General features: G+C 33.7%; 1 long non-coding RNA gene across 1 annotated transcript; it reads left to right on the plus strand.

The window, feature by feature from the left end:
- The first annotated feature begins 453 nt into the window (after positions 1-453).
- Positions 454-13,455, plus strand: LOC108377663 (uncharacterized). The gene is made up of 2 exons (XR_001849347.1): positions 454-489; positions 13,403-13,455. It is a non-coding gene; the product is annotated as an uncharacterized LOC108377663 (long non-coding RNA).
- The last annotated feature ends 1,662 nt before the right edge of the window (positions 13,456-15,117 follow it).

Below are 15,117 nucleotides of genomic sequence, written 5' to 3' on the forward strand. Positions count from 1 at the left end.
ATCAAAGTTAAGTTTACGCGTTGCGGCGTTTTTTTTTTTTTGCGTTATTTCAGAACTTGAGATTTTCCCTACAGTGTAATAAGTACATAAGTATCCATAGTGTCAGACAAATTAATAGCTATTTTTCTTTTCTTTCTTTAATGTTTAAAAATTTTATATAAAACTATAAAAACTATGCAAAAGTTAATCTAGATATATTTCGAACTTTTTATTTAGAATCTCTGCTATGCAGGTATACAACTACGGTGACCATCCGTCCTGTATTATACGGGACAGTCCTCTCTTTTCTTCCTTTATCCTGATAATTTATTTATTTCATACGGGACGCCAAATGTTCTGTGTTTCATTTAGTGTCCCGTATTCCGTGTTTTGGCGCCTTAGCAGCTCATAAAAATGACATGCCTATGAACCAGTATCAATGGTTGAGTGGAAGATCGACCTATCTCGGCAGCCAGTTCGAAAACGCCCTATCTCAGAAAACATTTCAAGGTACAAGGTACAAAGCTATGGAAAAATATTCAGCGAATGTGTGATGTTACAACTGAATATTTATGTNTACAAGGTACATTGGAAAAATATTCAGCGAATGTGTGATGTTACAACTGAATATTTATGTGCTGCATTCACCAAATATCGAAAAAAATATATGCCAAATGAAATGCTGTTTCAAGGCTTTTGTGAAAAAAATTAGCAAAATAATTTTTTGTACCGTATTTTATTTATTAAATCTCCAATATAGAAAACATCCGAAAAGATAGTTTATTTGTAAGTTAATGCTTATATTAAAGGTCAACCTAAGTTACGTTAGCCCATATGCCCGCATGTGCATACGCACAAATTCTTTTGCGACGAAAGCCAAATGACATACATAAATATATACATACAAAGGTCTCAATAAAGAAGGCTTATCTAAAAATAGGTTTTCATGTTTATGTATGTATTTGTGTTACATGTCTCGTAACAATTTATTTTTATATTTTTAGAATATGCAAATCATCGGCATTCATTCCTCTTCATCCTTTTTAAGTATATAAGTTACTCTTTCAAAAATCTTCGTCAGCAACAAATGTCATTTCGTCGATAAGATGTCAATTTGACATTTGCTGCCTCATTTAACCGTTACAATTGCTATGCTATTCTTAACATTATTGCAAATTCATGCCGTTCCGTTTGTAACCCACAATCGTTGCGGCTAACATTGCTGACGTTGACAAGCGCGCACTCCTTTCTGTCCAAACTCTACGCCATTTTTAACCGACTTCCAAAAAAGGAGGAGGTTATCAGTTCGTCGGAATCTTTTTTTTTTTTATGTATGTTACCGCATAACTTTGGACCACGTCAACCGATTTCGATAATTCTTTTTGCATCGGAAAGGTAGTGTCTCAGAGGTGGTCCCATACTAATCTGGTTAAGATCCGATCAGCGGATCATGAGATATATATATATATATTTTTTTTTTTATATGGGAGTTGAAGTCGGTTTTTTTGTTTGCTAAAAATTACTAGTTCTTACTTAGCTTTCATCCAAAGAAAAGTGACAAATGCCTTTGCCTTTGATACATGACGCATATTTGCAAGATGCACTCGTACATGCAAACATACATACATATGGACTTGTATGTCTAAATGTGTGTATTTATGGACATATGTGTGTGTACACGACAGCTTGTAGCTTCCTTTAGTATCTTATTTTTTTGTTATTTCTAGTTCGATGTCTTTCTATTGAGTTCTCGTAGGTGTTAACAGTTAGCTTATCTTGTTATTGTTTGTTGCAACATTTATTTGGTTGGTGTAGGTGTGTGAAAACATTTTGATTTGTTGCCAGTTTGCCAGCTGTCAGGTATAATATTTATGGCTGTCATCACAAGTACAACCTCGCCCACCTCGCACTTCACACAGCCTTCGATATTCATTTATCAAAATTTCTGTTTTTGTGTTATGATATGCGTTATTTATGTATTTTTGACTGTGGCACACCTATGTGCCAATTCACCCAAATTTTTACTAGGAGCACGAAATACTCAAATAAATTAAATAAAACAAGGCAAACTCTTTCTATTTAGTGCTTGTTAACCATTCTCTTGGCAATACAATAGTATGGCTGACAATTTCTCTGTTAACCATTTTTTTTAACTGTTCGATACTCAGACAAATTACCCAATCCTGAAGCATTGTCCAGCCAATGCTGAAAGCACTTAACCTCTTCGGGAATATGCAAAAAAAAACACGAAGAAAACAAAATGTTGAAATATAAATAAAAAAAAAACAATCCATGTCTAAAACAAGCTTTTTTAATATGAACCAAATCGTACCACGAATACGGCTTTCCAAAATATCACGACTCCTGCGCCACCTATCGACAAAATTTTGCAATGGCATGGCCTAAATCTGCACATATGTGTCGAGGGTGACTGCGCGTGCAAAGCTGTGAACCGTGGGCTAGGCAAGCGCGGAAAGAAAAAGTTATCGGAATGGGGAAAACGAAGTCAGCAGAATAGTGAGATTGTATGTATGATAATAACTCATATGAGGGATTTGGGTATTGGGAATTTCGCAAGCCTATTAGGAAGTATACATACATATCTGTGTCTGTATAGAATAGTAGCTTATGTCGAAAGTCTGGCTTTAATATAATTACATATAATAATTGAATAATTGCGAATGGCGAATTGCGAACTGGCGCCGAGCCGTTGAAGAACTGTTGGCAAATAAACGTGAAAGAAGCAATTCCGATGCTATAGGGTCAATATTCTTATTAAGTCTCAATAAAAAATTGCTTGTGGCTTAAAGAATATAATAGATTAATTTATTTTTCTTATTGCATTGTCATCGGATTCAGAGCTAAAAGCAGGTTCACATTATCGTCATTTACGGCTCGAACTTGTATTTGTATTCGTACATTTCGAATTGTGCTTTAGTTTAAAAATCGGTCCAGTATGTCAGCCAGTAATATAAAGATATGTATCTAAATTTAGTGATTTATGTAGATACGTTAAACTAGCAAATTCATTGCGTTTACCTCTCTATGGGTTTGTTTCAAGAAACTGCCGTGTGATTCAATAAGACCACAGGTTTTCTTTTATAAATAAAACAACAAAATATGTCGACATGATTTTTTTTATATCATCGGTTTTATTTTGGCCAACGGCATTTATATATGAAATACAATTAATTCCGCACCACGACTCTTCTGGCAATAAAGCATGCGGATATCAAAATTTTCCATAAATTTTTGGCATAGTTCGAGTTGTTGTATGTACATATATCATTTATATTGAGTATAATTTCTTCCTTCAGCTCTGGAATCATCTTGGGCTCATTGGCATTGATATGCTTCGCAATGAAAAAAATCGGAATGACTAAATTTTTATACCCGAGCGCACTTGTGCACAAGGGTATATTAATTTTGTTCACATAACGGTTGTTTGTAACAGCCAAAACGAATCAAGCTAGATAAAGACAAATGTATACATAAATGCTCAGAATGAATAGAGAAATCGATTAAGCCATGTCTGTCTGTCCGTCCGTCTGTCCGTCTGTCAGTGCGTCCGTGTACACGATAACTCGAGCAAAAATTGAGATATCTCGACGAAATTTGGTATGTAGGTTTCCGTTAATCCAAGGTAGGTTGGTATTGAAAATGGGCGAAATCGGACTTTAACCACGCCCACTTCCCATATAACGGTAATTTCCAGAAATACGAAAACTGCGATATTTTAGTAACTACTGAAGATTAATCACTCAAAATTGAGATTTACAAAACTTTTTAGGCGAAAACTAAGAGTATTATAAATTTTTGGAGAATGGGCGTAGCCACGCCCACTTATGGTTACATGTGTATATCTTGGTAACCGCTGCACAAATTTCTCCAAAACTTGGCACAATTGTTGGCCTTGGTACAGCATACTAAATGGCCGAAAATTTACAAAATCGGACAATAACCACGCCCACATCCCATATAACGGTCATTTAGAGAAATACAAAATCTTCGATAAATCAGTAAATATTAAAGCTAATTTATTCCAAATTGATGCTTGCAACAATTCTTTACCAAGAAATACGTTTATGGTAAAATTTTGAAAAAAAGGCGTGGCACCGCCCACTTATGATCACATATATGTATATCAGTAACCATTATACCAATTTGTACCAAACTCGGTATGGTTATTGTGCTTGCCACATAAAAGCAAAACGTTGAAAATTATTGAAATCGGACTAAAATTACGGCCTGCTTTTCATATAACGGTAAATTTCAGAAATGCTTGAAACTGCAATATTTCGAAATTGAAGGACGCTAATTTACTCAAAATTGATACACCTCGGCTTACCATCTAGCGGAAGGTTTCGGAAAGGTGAAAAAACATATATTTAATACTTGCGCCGGGTATATTATGTTCGGCTCCACCCGAACTTAGACTTTCTTACTTGTTTAAACTATAATTTTATTATTTGTCTAAAGGAGCGCCATTGATATGTCGCACGTTTAATAATATAAAGATGTAATTCAAAACTTACGTTTTTAGATATTTCATAATACAATTAATGAGATTAACAAGGAGGAGAATATGTTCAGCCTAACAGATGAATAAACTTCCCAAAAATGGCGAAGATATGTGTATTTGCATCTGCCTGTTGGTATACCAACTGTATGAATTGATCAAACTTTGATTGCTTTTTCTCACAAAATTGAAATTTGGAAATAATTTTGTATATTATAAAACGTGCTATATACTGAAAAGTCTTTTAAGACAGCCTAATTTTCACTACAGGGTATAAGCCGAAGCGTTCCACATTGCCGGGCATTCATCTTTATCTGGGCCATTTGATGCTATGTTGTATATAATGTACATACATATGCATGTATTCGCATATTATTGTAGTATAAATTAAAACATGCATGCATGCTAAGTAGGGATGACGTTTAAAATTTCAAAATAATGCTATTAATTAAGTATACAATGTGTAAAATAAAAGGTATACCCAAGACTGCAATCTCCCCACCACTGATTGATATAGGCTAGAAAATAGACATGTTTGTACATGCTCAGAACTCTTCCAGGTGATCTTCAAACAATTGCAGGCCGATTTTCTATTGTATCAGACATTAATACGCACATAATTACATACATCGTGTCTGAACTTTTTTTTCAACAACTTCCATTTTCGAAATGTCTTCCCCTAAATCGCCCAAATTACGCACTGTGCGCCGAATATTTAACTTTTTCAAACATCTGCTATTTCTTTAACTATTGTGCAATTTGTTGTCATTATGTGAATTTGTCTATAAATTCGCGTAGCGTTTGGCAGCTGTGGCACACTTTAAATAACGACGCGCACTTTTTGTTAGAAATGTTATCAATACTTTCGTGTACATACATACATATAGTATGTATGTATGTATATTATTCGGGGGTGGTGGTTTCTTCCTAGTAGATATGTATGTAGCTGCAAAATTTCGCTGTTTAGAATTATTCATGTATTTTTCTTTAATTTGACTTTATTGCTTCATTTCTCACAAATAAACAATTTGTTCGACCACAGAAGGTGTTCAATTGCCAACAACTTTTTTTTCGAGAAGAAATAGGGAATTACGAATTCGCCCCGCCCATTGTCATAGTCCGTGCTAGCATCGCAGTTAATGTTTGCTATTATTGTTGCCATCATAACCGCAGGCGCCATCATAGTTGCTTTTATCAGTGCGCCGCTCATGGCGTGTCATTAGGTAGATAAACACCCGGTAAATCGATGCTTGCCACTCAACACACTCGCAATTTCAGCTGATTTTTCGCCTCGTGCTGGTCTTCATTTCTTCCTTAGCTGTTACCCGTCGATTATGATGGCAATGAATTGGCAATTTTTTAGGCAATTACCCGTAATAAGGCAACGATACGGCGCATGTTTTGCGGTTGACAAGAAAATAAAAACATTACATTCGAATTTATGATCGTTTTTGTTGTTGTACGTATGTACATTAAATGCATGAATTTCATTGACTTAAGTCGAAGGTTGGCAACATAGATATAAATGTGTCTGTCAAATAATTGAATGCCTGTTGCTTCATCTTGTGCGTGCATTAGGAGTAATGACGTCATTATTGCGACTAAAATAAAAGCTGAGGATATTTTTAAGTTTAAATGGAAAAAATCAGCATAATTTTGGTATGTAAATTTTAGGGATTAAGTTGCGAGTTTTGATGCTACTTAAACGTACATGTCCCTAACTCACACACACCTAATGAGTGGACAAGGGCGAAAGTGGTATTCTTGCCAAAAAAGGGCAGGGCCTCTGATGTGAAATTTTTAATAAGTAAGACAAATGAAAGACAGATGGCAAGATAGTTCCAAACACTTCTGTTATTCTTGCACAAAAGACTTAGAAAAATAGCTCTCTCATTCACCACTTGAGACGAAAATTTATTTTGTATATGATTTAGCTCACGTCAACAGTCGCAATGGCAAATGGCTCGCGTCCAACAGTCGCAATGGTCGAGTGAGCAGAGCAGTGGCGTTCAATTCGAGAGATTCAAATCCGAGTCCTGGAGAAGTAGGTTTTTTTTCATTTTATTTAATTTATTTTTTTTTTTAATTTAATTTTTAGAATGTATAGTTTAAAAAGAAAAAAATATATTTTTCAATTTCATTTAATTGGCTCGTATTTTTTTTTTAATTTTTATGTTATTCTTTTAAAAAGAAAAATATGTACTTTTTTAATTTCATTTAATTTTTACGAACTTATTTTATTTAGTTCGTTGAATCATATTTTGGTTTAGTTCAATTTTCTTTGAATGTTAAGATTGTATTGTATATAGAAGAAAGATATGTTTTTTAATTTCATTTCATTTTAAGAAAGTTATTTTATTTTATTTTGTTTTTTTAAATGTATATATTCTTTTTGTTAATTTTATTTTCTTCTAATTTTATTTTCTTTCCCGCGGTAGACTTTCGGCTGGAAACCCCCATACCAGAGGTGTTAAAGAATGCAGTCTTCGTGACTTTAAATCGTGGCAGTCACATTCACTGACTAACACTTTTTAACTGCAGCCAATCAATCACATGTTTGACTGAAGACTGCAAAGTTGAAGTCATTAGTATTTTCTGTTATTCATGACTAATTAGCCATTTTTGCAGTCTGAGATGAATAATGAAAATCTAAAGCAATCTTTGCGTACACTTCTTCATAGAATAACAATACTTATTTGTTTAGAAAATAAATGAGTACACAAATAGCTTAATTAAAACTCCAGTAGTATATAAAATATTTAAAAAATGTCAATGAATTCCAGTAACTTCCTAAGAAATAAATTTGTGTTTTTTATATGTACATAATCTGTAAATATTATGTAAATGAGAAAATAACAAAGTGCTTTCTTGCTAGTAGAATGCTTTCCACTTAAAATATTACGCTTACGCCTTCCGCTTTTACATAAGGTAAAAGTTGGATCCACCACGGAATCGTCGAAGGAAAAAACATTTATTATGGACAATATGTACAAAACGCACACGGTGGTTCAACTTTTTCTGCATGTCTTTTTTCTGTGTATACAAGACGGAAACATCGAAATGCAGAGCTAAGGATAACTCGTCCCTTTATATATTTGGTATGTATTAGCCTGTGCGTCGATTGACCGCTATTGGAGTGATCCCATGGTGACTGCCACAGTTCCATTGTTCGACGCCTTTCTACATGATTTCCATAACTTTCCGTAAGGATCTTCGCGGTTCGCAATGCTCCATTTTTGGACCAAGAGTGCAATAGCATGCAGTCCTGATATGACCAGCGCGTACTCTAAGGGTGCAAGGTCTTTACACTTAACGGATTCCTTTGATATATGATGGCTTTTGACATCCAGTTGCCAAAACCTCTGAGCTGTAGAGAAAAACGGACTTCAGAATAGCAGCTAGTAGCTTCACTACATTATGCCTTGGCCCCTCTTGTGTTTAGCATAAGCCTTGAGGGTGTTCTTTGGGGGATCACTTGTAGCCCAATTGGTTTTTAAATCTCAGCCTTGAGTCGAATTTAATGCCTAGGTACTTGAGCTAAGGTTTGGACTTTAGAGTAGAGCTCTTTACATCGAGCTTAGTACTAGTTATTCGGTAATTTTTCCAATGTATTTTGTTTGTGTAAAGTTATTTTACTATCGGCTTACCATAACCAAAATATCGTTGTGGCAAGCAAGATAATTTTGCCGCTCGCTGTCGAAATGCATAACGCATATGGGTAAGTAAAATTCATTAAATTTTCTGTCACAACTTTTTTATTTATAAGAAAACAAAAACTACGAATCAGTTGTCGATAAACATAGGTTACCATAGTACATTTGATAAAATCGTCGAGTACCCCAAGTAGCAGTTATACAAAACTACCGAAATGGGTATGAAGACCCCTAATGAATTTTTGCACGTCAGTGTACATGTATCCGGTTTGAAACCGGTTTATTGGTGTGTAGCATACTTTTAGGCCACACTTTCGGGCGCTATGAGTTCGGTTCACCTTTCTCTCTGTTTTTTTGGTGCGGTTGCTAGTTAACAGTTTGGAAAACTGTTCCCTACATAATTCAAGGACGCTCTGTACTTCGGTCACTAGGTCGGCGTGTACAATTTTTCTTATGGCAGTACGGATTGTTCCGTAAGTCGTAAGCCCAACTTTCTGAAAAAATTTTGCAGACATTTTTACTATCGGCCAGCATTTCGGCATCTTTCTTTTTATTATGGAAAATATATCTCGCTTCCCTCTTCATATATGTACATAGAGATGTGACTGCTGATTTAATTGCAATGTCTGGATAATTAAATTCTTAAGGCTAAAATATCGGTCGCTAGTTAAACACCTCTTAGTATTTTTTTATTAAAAACACTTGTTGCTCTACTGGGACCTCTTATATGAAATTTCATATTTATTTACCCACCCGCTACTTCTAAGAATACCGCTCATAAACATTCTTAAAAATGGAATTTGCCTTTCCATATTAACGCACGCCATTAATATGTATATTTAAGTACGCATGCAAATATTTAATTAAAAGAACTATGTTAATAAAAAAATGAAATTTTACCAAAGTTGCATGGTGTGCTTTTGACAGCAGCTAAACACTGGCACAAAGGCGCAAAATAAAAAGCAACCTATACACCCTGCAGTCATAACAGTAATTAAACTGCTATAAAACGAAAGCCGGTAAATTCTCATTCTCGCCTTGGTGTCACTCCAAAGCGAAGTCTCATTGGTTCCCACTCTCTGCGATTGCTCTATGTTCCTTGAATATGCTGGCTTTCTACACATATTCGCGTAGGCCAAGGCCCATTTGTGCTGTGTGTGTACCCCGCCGAGTGCCGCATTTCTGCTTGAACACTTTTGACATTTAAATACGATTAGACCCTTGCTATTCGTATTTAAAATAAGTAAACATTATAATTTAAGCACAACTTGATGGTCATGTTGTTTGTGGATGTCAAATGCGTTATTTGTTATTAGGTACTTAGTATATGTAGTATATACACTCCTCGACATTTGAATAGCTCACCCTTTTTATCCTTAGTATTCATGTCTTGCCTTTTATTTAATATTCAATAATCCTTACTAATATTCTAATATTCTACTATACTAATATTCCCATTTAATTTTGAACAGTGGTGCCATTTAGCCCAACTTAAAATATAGGATAGATTTAATCTCGATTATACGATGGAGCGTGTCACCTCCTATAAAACGGTATTATCATACCACATATCATATCTCAGAAAATATTTTTGATAGAGCACAGGAACTTGGCATATATATATATATATGTATGTATATAAAATCGATTCCATACTCATGGAGGAGGGCTGCCACCTGTTGAAAAAATCAAATTCGACTTGAATTAAGGGAATTATTTATTTGAACATTATGTTAAAGAATGGATGATAAGAGGCTTAAAAAAATTGTAGTTTGAAAGTATTTTGGAAAGGGTTGCCACCTGTTGGAAACGCCAAATTTAAATTAATTATTAGCAAGCGATCTAAAAAGTTAATATATGGGTGTTAAATGAAAGATCGCTAAGAAACCTTCATATTGAACGTTTAAACTAGTACTTAGGTGCTTTACAAGCGTTGCCACCCGTTTAAAAATTAAATTCATTTAATTTAAATTAATTAAACGAATATGGTTTTTGATAAGGGTTTGTAGTTCTAAACTACATGTAGGAGGGTTGCTACCTATTTGAGATATTAAATCATGGGCGTAGCCAGGTAGGGGCAGGGGGGTGCTCGAGCCTCCCCCCCTAACTTTCAAATTTTCCTTATATATATATAAAATAGTACCCTGAAATGCCAGCTTGATAGGGNCATTTAAATACGATTAGACCCTTGCTATTCGTATTTAAAATAAGTAAACATTATAATTTAAGCACAACTTGATGGTCATGTTGTTTGTGGATGTCAAATGCGTTATTTGTTATTAGGTACTTAGTATATGTAGTATATACACTCCTCGACATTTGAATAGCTCACCCTTTTTATCCTTAGTATTCATGTCTTGCCTTTTATTTAATATTCACTAATCCTTACTAATATTCTAATATTCTACTATACTAATATTCCCATTTCATTTTGAACAGTGGTGCCATTTAGCCCAACTTAAAATATAGGATAGATTTAATCTCGATTATACGATGGAGCGTGGCACCTCCTATAAAACGAAATTATCATACCACATATCATATCTCAGAAAATATTTTTGATAGAGCACAGGAACTTGGCATATATGTATGTATATAAAATCGATTCCATACTCATGGAGGAGGGCTGCCACCTGTTGAAAAAATCAAATTCGACTTGAATTAAGGGAATTATTTATTTGAACATTATGTTAAAGAATTGATGATAAGAGGCTTAAAAAAATTGTAGTTTGCAAGTATTTTGGAAAGGGTTGCCACCTGTTGGAAACGCCAAATTTAAATTAATTATTAGCAAGCGATGTAAAAAGTTAATATATGGGTGTTAAATGAAAGATCGCTAAGAAACCTTCATATTGAACGTTTAAACTAGTACTTAGGTGCTTTACAAGCGCTGGCACCCGTTTAAAAATTAAATTCATTTAAAATTAAATTAATTACACGAATATGGTTTTTGATAAGGGTTTCTAGTTCTAAACTACATGTAGGAGGGTTGCCACCTATTTGAGATATTAAATTCTTCTTTAATTAAAGGAATTTGAAAATTGGAATATTCATCACAATATGGACGTCAGACAAGAAGTATCTAATAGGGATTTAGGAGAAAAATATTTCGAAGAGCGTTGCCACCTGTTTTAAAAGACGACTTTAAATTATAAATGTTCAGCTTGAACATGTAGAGTTTTCTGAGGTTTTTGAAGAGGGTTGCCACCTCTTCTAAATCTAAATTCGCATGCAATCATATTATAAGTTTAATGAGTTATTACAATATAGGTTTTAACCGAGAGACTCTTGAAAAGGTTTTATTTCTAAGACACATATATATAGCAGGGACTCCGCATGTTTGAAAATTCAAATTCAACTTGAATTATAGGAATTAATGGTTTAAAAAGTAAATTTTCAATCATTTCAATGAATTATTACAATATACGTATCGATCGAAATGATTTTTAAATGGCTTCATTTCTAAGCTACATGTACATAAGTATGAAAAAGTATCACAAGTGAGAAGTTTAAGATAGTTTTAGTTTGAAAATATTTTGAAGATATTTAGAAAATTTAAAGTCCCTTGATTTTCGCATATTTTAATTAAAGTTGAGTTTAATTAAAATTAAAATAAATTACACCTAATGAAGCACGTAGAAGTTTCATACACACAGCGAAGCGGGTGAGAGCGATCTATTTCTTATAANGTAAAGATGAGTTTAATTAAAATTAAAAAAAAATTACACCTAATGAAGCACGTAGAAGTTTCATACACACAGCGAAGCGGGTGAGAGCGATCTATTTCTTATAAAACTGGAGCATATTGTAATAACAAAAACCATTTAAATAAATGAAATATATAATATTTTTTTTTTACGATGTTATACATTTTCTACCAGACAGATCTTTTATATTGACGAAAATTACCAGCAACAAAAAAAATAATTTCAAAAACCAACGGTGTTTTGTAGCTATTTGAAACTTGCATCCGAAACCCGACATTTTTCTCAAAATATTACACTGTGAGACAGATGGTAGGGTTCAGTGATCGGGAAGGGTTCAAACTACCGGGGAAAGTTATNACGATGTTATACATTTTCTACCAGACAGATCTTTTATATTCACGAAAATTACCAGCAACAAAAAAAATAATTTCAAAAACCAACGGTGTTTTGTAGCTATTTGAAACTTGCACCCGAAATCCGACATTTTTCTCAAAATATTACACTGTGAGACAAATGGTAGGGTTCAGTGATCGGGAAGGATTCAAACTACCGGGGAAAGTTATATCGGTAAAAAAGAAGTTATACGTGTCCCGGCGTTTCGCTGGGTCACGTCTAGGAATCGAGATATATATATAACTATCATATAGGGGAAATTGTCACCTTTGGTGGTCTTTTTTTGACATAACTCGAGAACCACTAGTCCGATTTTGCTCAAACAAATTTAAAAAAATTAAAAATTACAATTCCTTTAATCTGTTCATATAACGTTTTTCTATATAATCAACAGAGCGCAACTAACCCAACGAAAGTTTTAACTGTCCCTCTCTGCAGCCGTTTTGCACTAAATCAGAGATGGTTCTGAAATGTGTAGGGTGGAACTAGCGCTTTAAGAGACTGTCTCTAAATTTTACTGCAGGGTATAATATGCTATAGTTGAATAAAAAATGTAAGAATATTAAAGAAGCAAAAGTAAAACCGTAAATACCAAGCATCAAACGGTGTGCTATTCAAATGACGAGGAGTGTACATAGCAAGCGAGGTTGAACAATCGTCAGTGGTGGGCGGCAAAAAAAGGTACAATTGCCGGAAAATCAAAGGTAATCNAAGTTGAATAAAAAATATAAGAGTATTAAATAAGCAAAAGTAAAACCGTAAATACCAAGCATCAAAGGGTATGCTATTCAAATGACGAGGAGTGTACATAGCAAGCGAGGTTGAACAATCGTCAGTGGTGGGCGGCAAAAAAAGGTACAATTGCCGGAAAATCAAAGGTAATCAGAAGCATTGATATATCTGCGGTTGAAAAATGTACACAAGTTAGTTGAATGGAGAGATTAGGTTTTCAATATTTGTTTTCATTGACTCTAAAATTTTAAGGGCTTTCAAAATGACCTTAAATTTGTGAATCGTTATTAAGGATTTGTGATTCACGGTTCATAATTTCAAATTTTTGATATACATACGTACATATCGACGGCTGAGTTAAAGATCGATCTATCTCGGCACCCGGTTCGAAAGCATCATATTTCAGAAAACTTTTTAAGATCGCCCTACTTCAGAAATCGGTTGAAGAACGCGCTATTTGAGAATTTGATTGCAAAATTCCCTATCTTATAATTTGGTTGAAAATATGTTGAGATAGGGCATTTTTGAATCGGCTGCTGAGATAGGTCGATCTTCCACTCAGCCATCGATATATGGTATATTATTCTTGATTTATGATTTGTGTTTAATTGTTTTTGACTCGTGATCTTTGATTTGTGTTTTAAAATTTACCTTCTTTTTCTTTATGGAATCTGATTTATGCATTTTAAATCGTGATTTATAACTTATGACTTGTAATTTACAAAATGTGACTTTTATTTAAAATTTTGTGATTAAAAACTTTTGATTTGTGATTTAAGACTCATGATTCATAATTTACGACTTCTAATTCATGATGTACGAATACTGATTTTTAGTTTATGATTTATACCTCGTTATTTACGATGAACAGGTGAACCTAATATTCACGCACGCAGCAACAAAGTCATCAGCATCAAGAGAGGCTGAGGCAAAGTACTACTCACTTCCCCTCTCGCCCGGTTTCAGACGGCCTGAAGAGACTAATGTGTCGAGGTTCATTCATTTCTGTGCACTTTACAGCTATACATACATGCGAAAATGAAATTCAAATTGGCTTCTTCCAAATAACCGATGCCAGATCGGAAGTTTATTAAGCGCCTTTTTAGTAGCTTTTTGCGAGAAAATTTAATTTGCTATACTAACAGCTTAAGAAGAATTTTAACAGAAAATTGTTGATTTTGGTTAAATGAATCATTTATTTCAAAGAATTTTTTTTTTATTTTGGAGATAAATCTAATTTGTGGAAAATGAAGTAAAATAAAGTGCCGAACAGCGTTGCCACTTGAGAATATTTTAAGGTACCAAAAAGCCTACCAAAGCAGTTTGCAAACTACCAAAAAAATGTTTATCAATAAAACGAGATTTTATTAAATTTACAGGTAAAATACCAAATAATATGGTTTACTGTGCTACGTGAATATTTGAAGTTTACACAAAAAAAATTTGGGCGTTTAAATAAATTAATTAACGTATCGTATAAAAAACAGTTATAAGCATTGTATATAGTTTTGATATTAATTCAATTCATATCAAACATTTTGATGTATAAAACAACAAATTCAGACATTTTATGCGTTTAAATAAAAGTTAGGTTGTTCACACTTGCTTGGTTATCAGGTTATCTGGTTATGTGGTTATATTTTTTATTCAGTTTACAACAATAAAATACACTACAGAATAATAATTTTTAACCAGATAACCTGATAACCAAGCAAGTGTGAACAACCTAAGTATCAAAAATATTGTACACAAAACGTTTGTNTATCAAAAACGAAAAGTTTTTATATCCCCTAATTGTATACAAAACGTTTGTAAAAAAAATCATACATCTTTGAGATCTGTTTTTGCTGAGCACATGTAATGTGCCTCAGCCTTTTGTACTAGTTCTTTACTGTGCATAATACTATTTATTGTACTGATGTTTAGTTTGTTTCTGAGTTTGGTTTTTGGGCGCAGGCGAGTTTTCATCACTACGAGAATTTTCAGTATTTGTTAATTGACACATATGTACATGCAATTTTCTACCTGAACAAGTCGTCGTTATTATTGTCCACACTTACTTTGGACGGTTTAGAGGCTTTATAGATACCTGCAAATAAACAACGATTAAAAAGTAACTAATTTAAAGCAAAAT

Source organism: Rhagoletis zephyria, unplaced genomic scaffold (genome assembly GCF_001687245.7).
Source record: "Rhagoletis zephyria isolate East Lansing unplaced genomic scaffold, Rhagoletis_zephyria_1.1 Rzeph_scaffold_12474, whole genome shotgun sequence".
Classification (NCBI taxonomy): Eukaryota; Metazoa; Arthropoda; class Insecta; order Diptera; family Tephritidae; genus Rhagoletis; species Rhagoletis zephyria.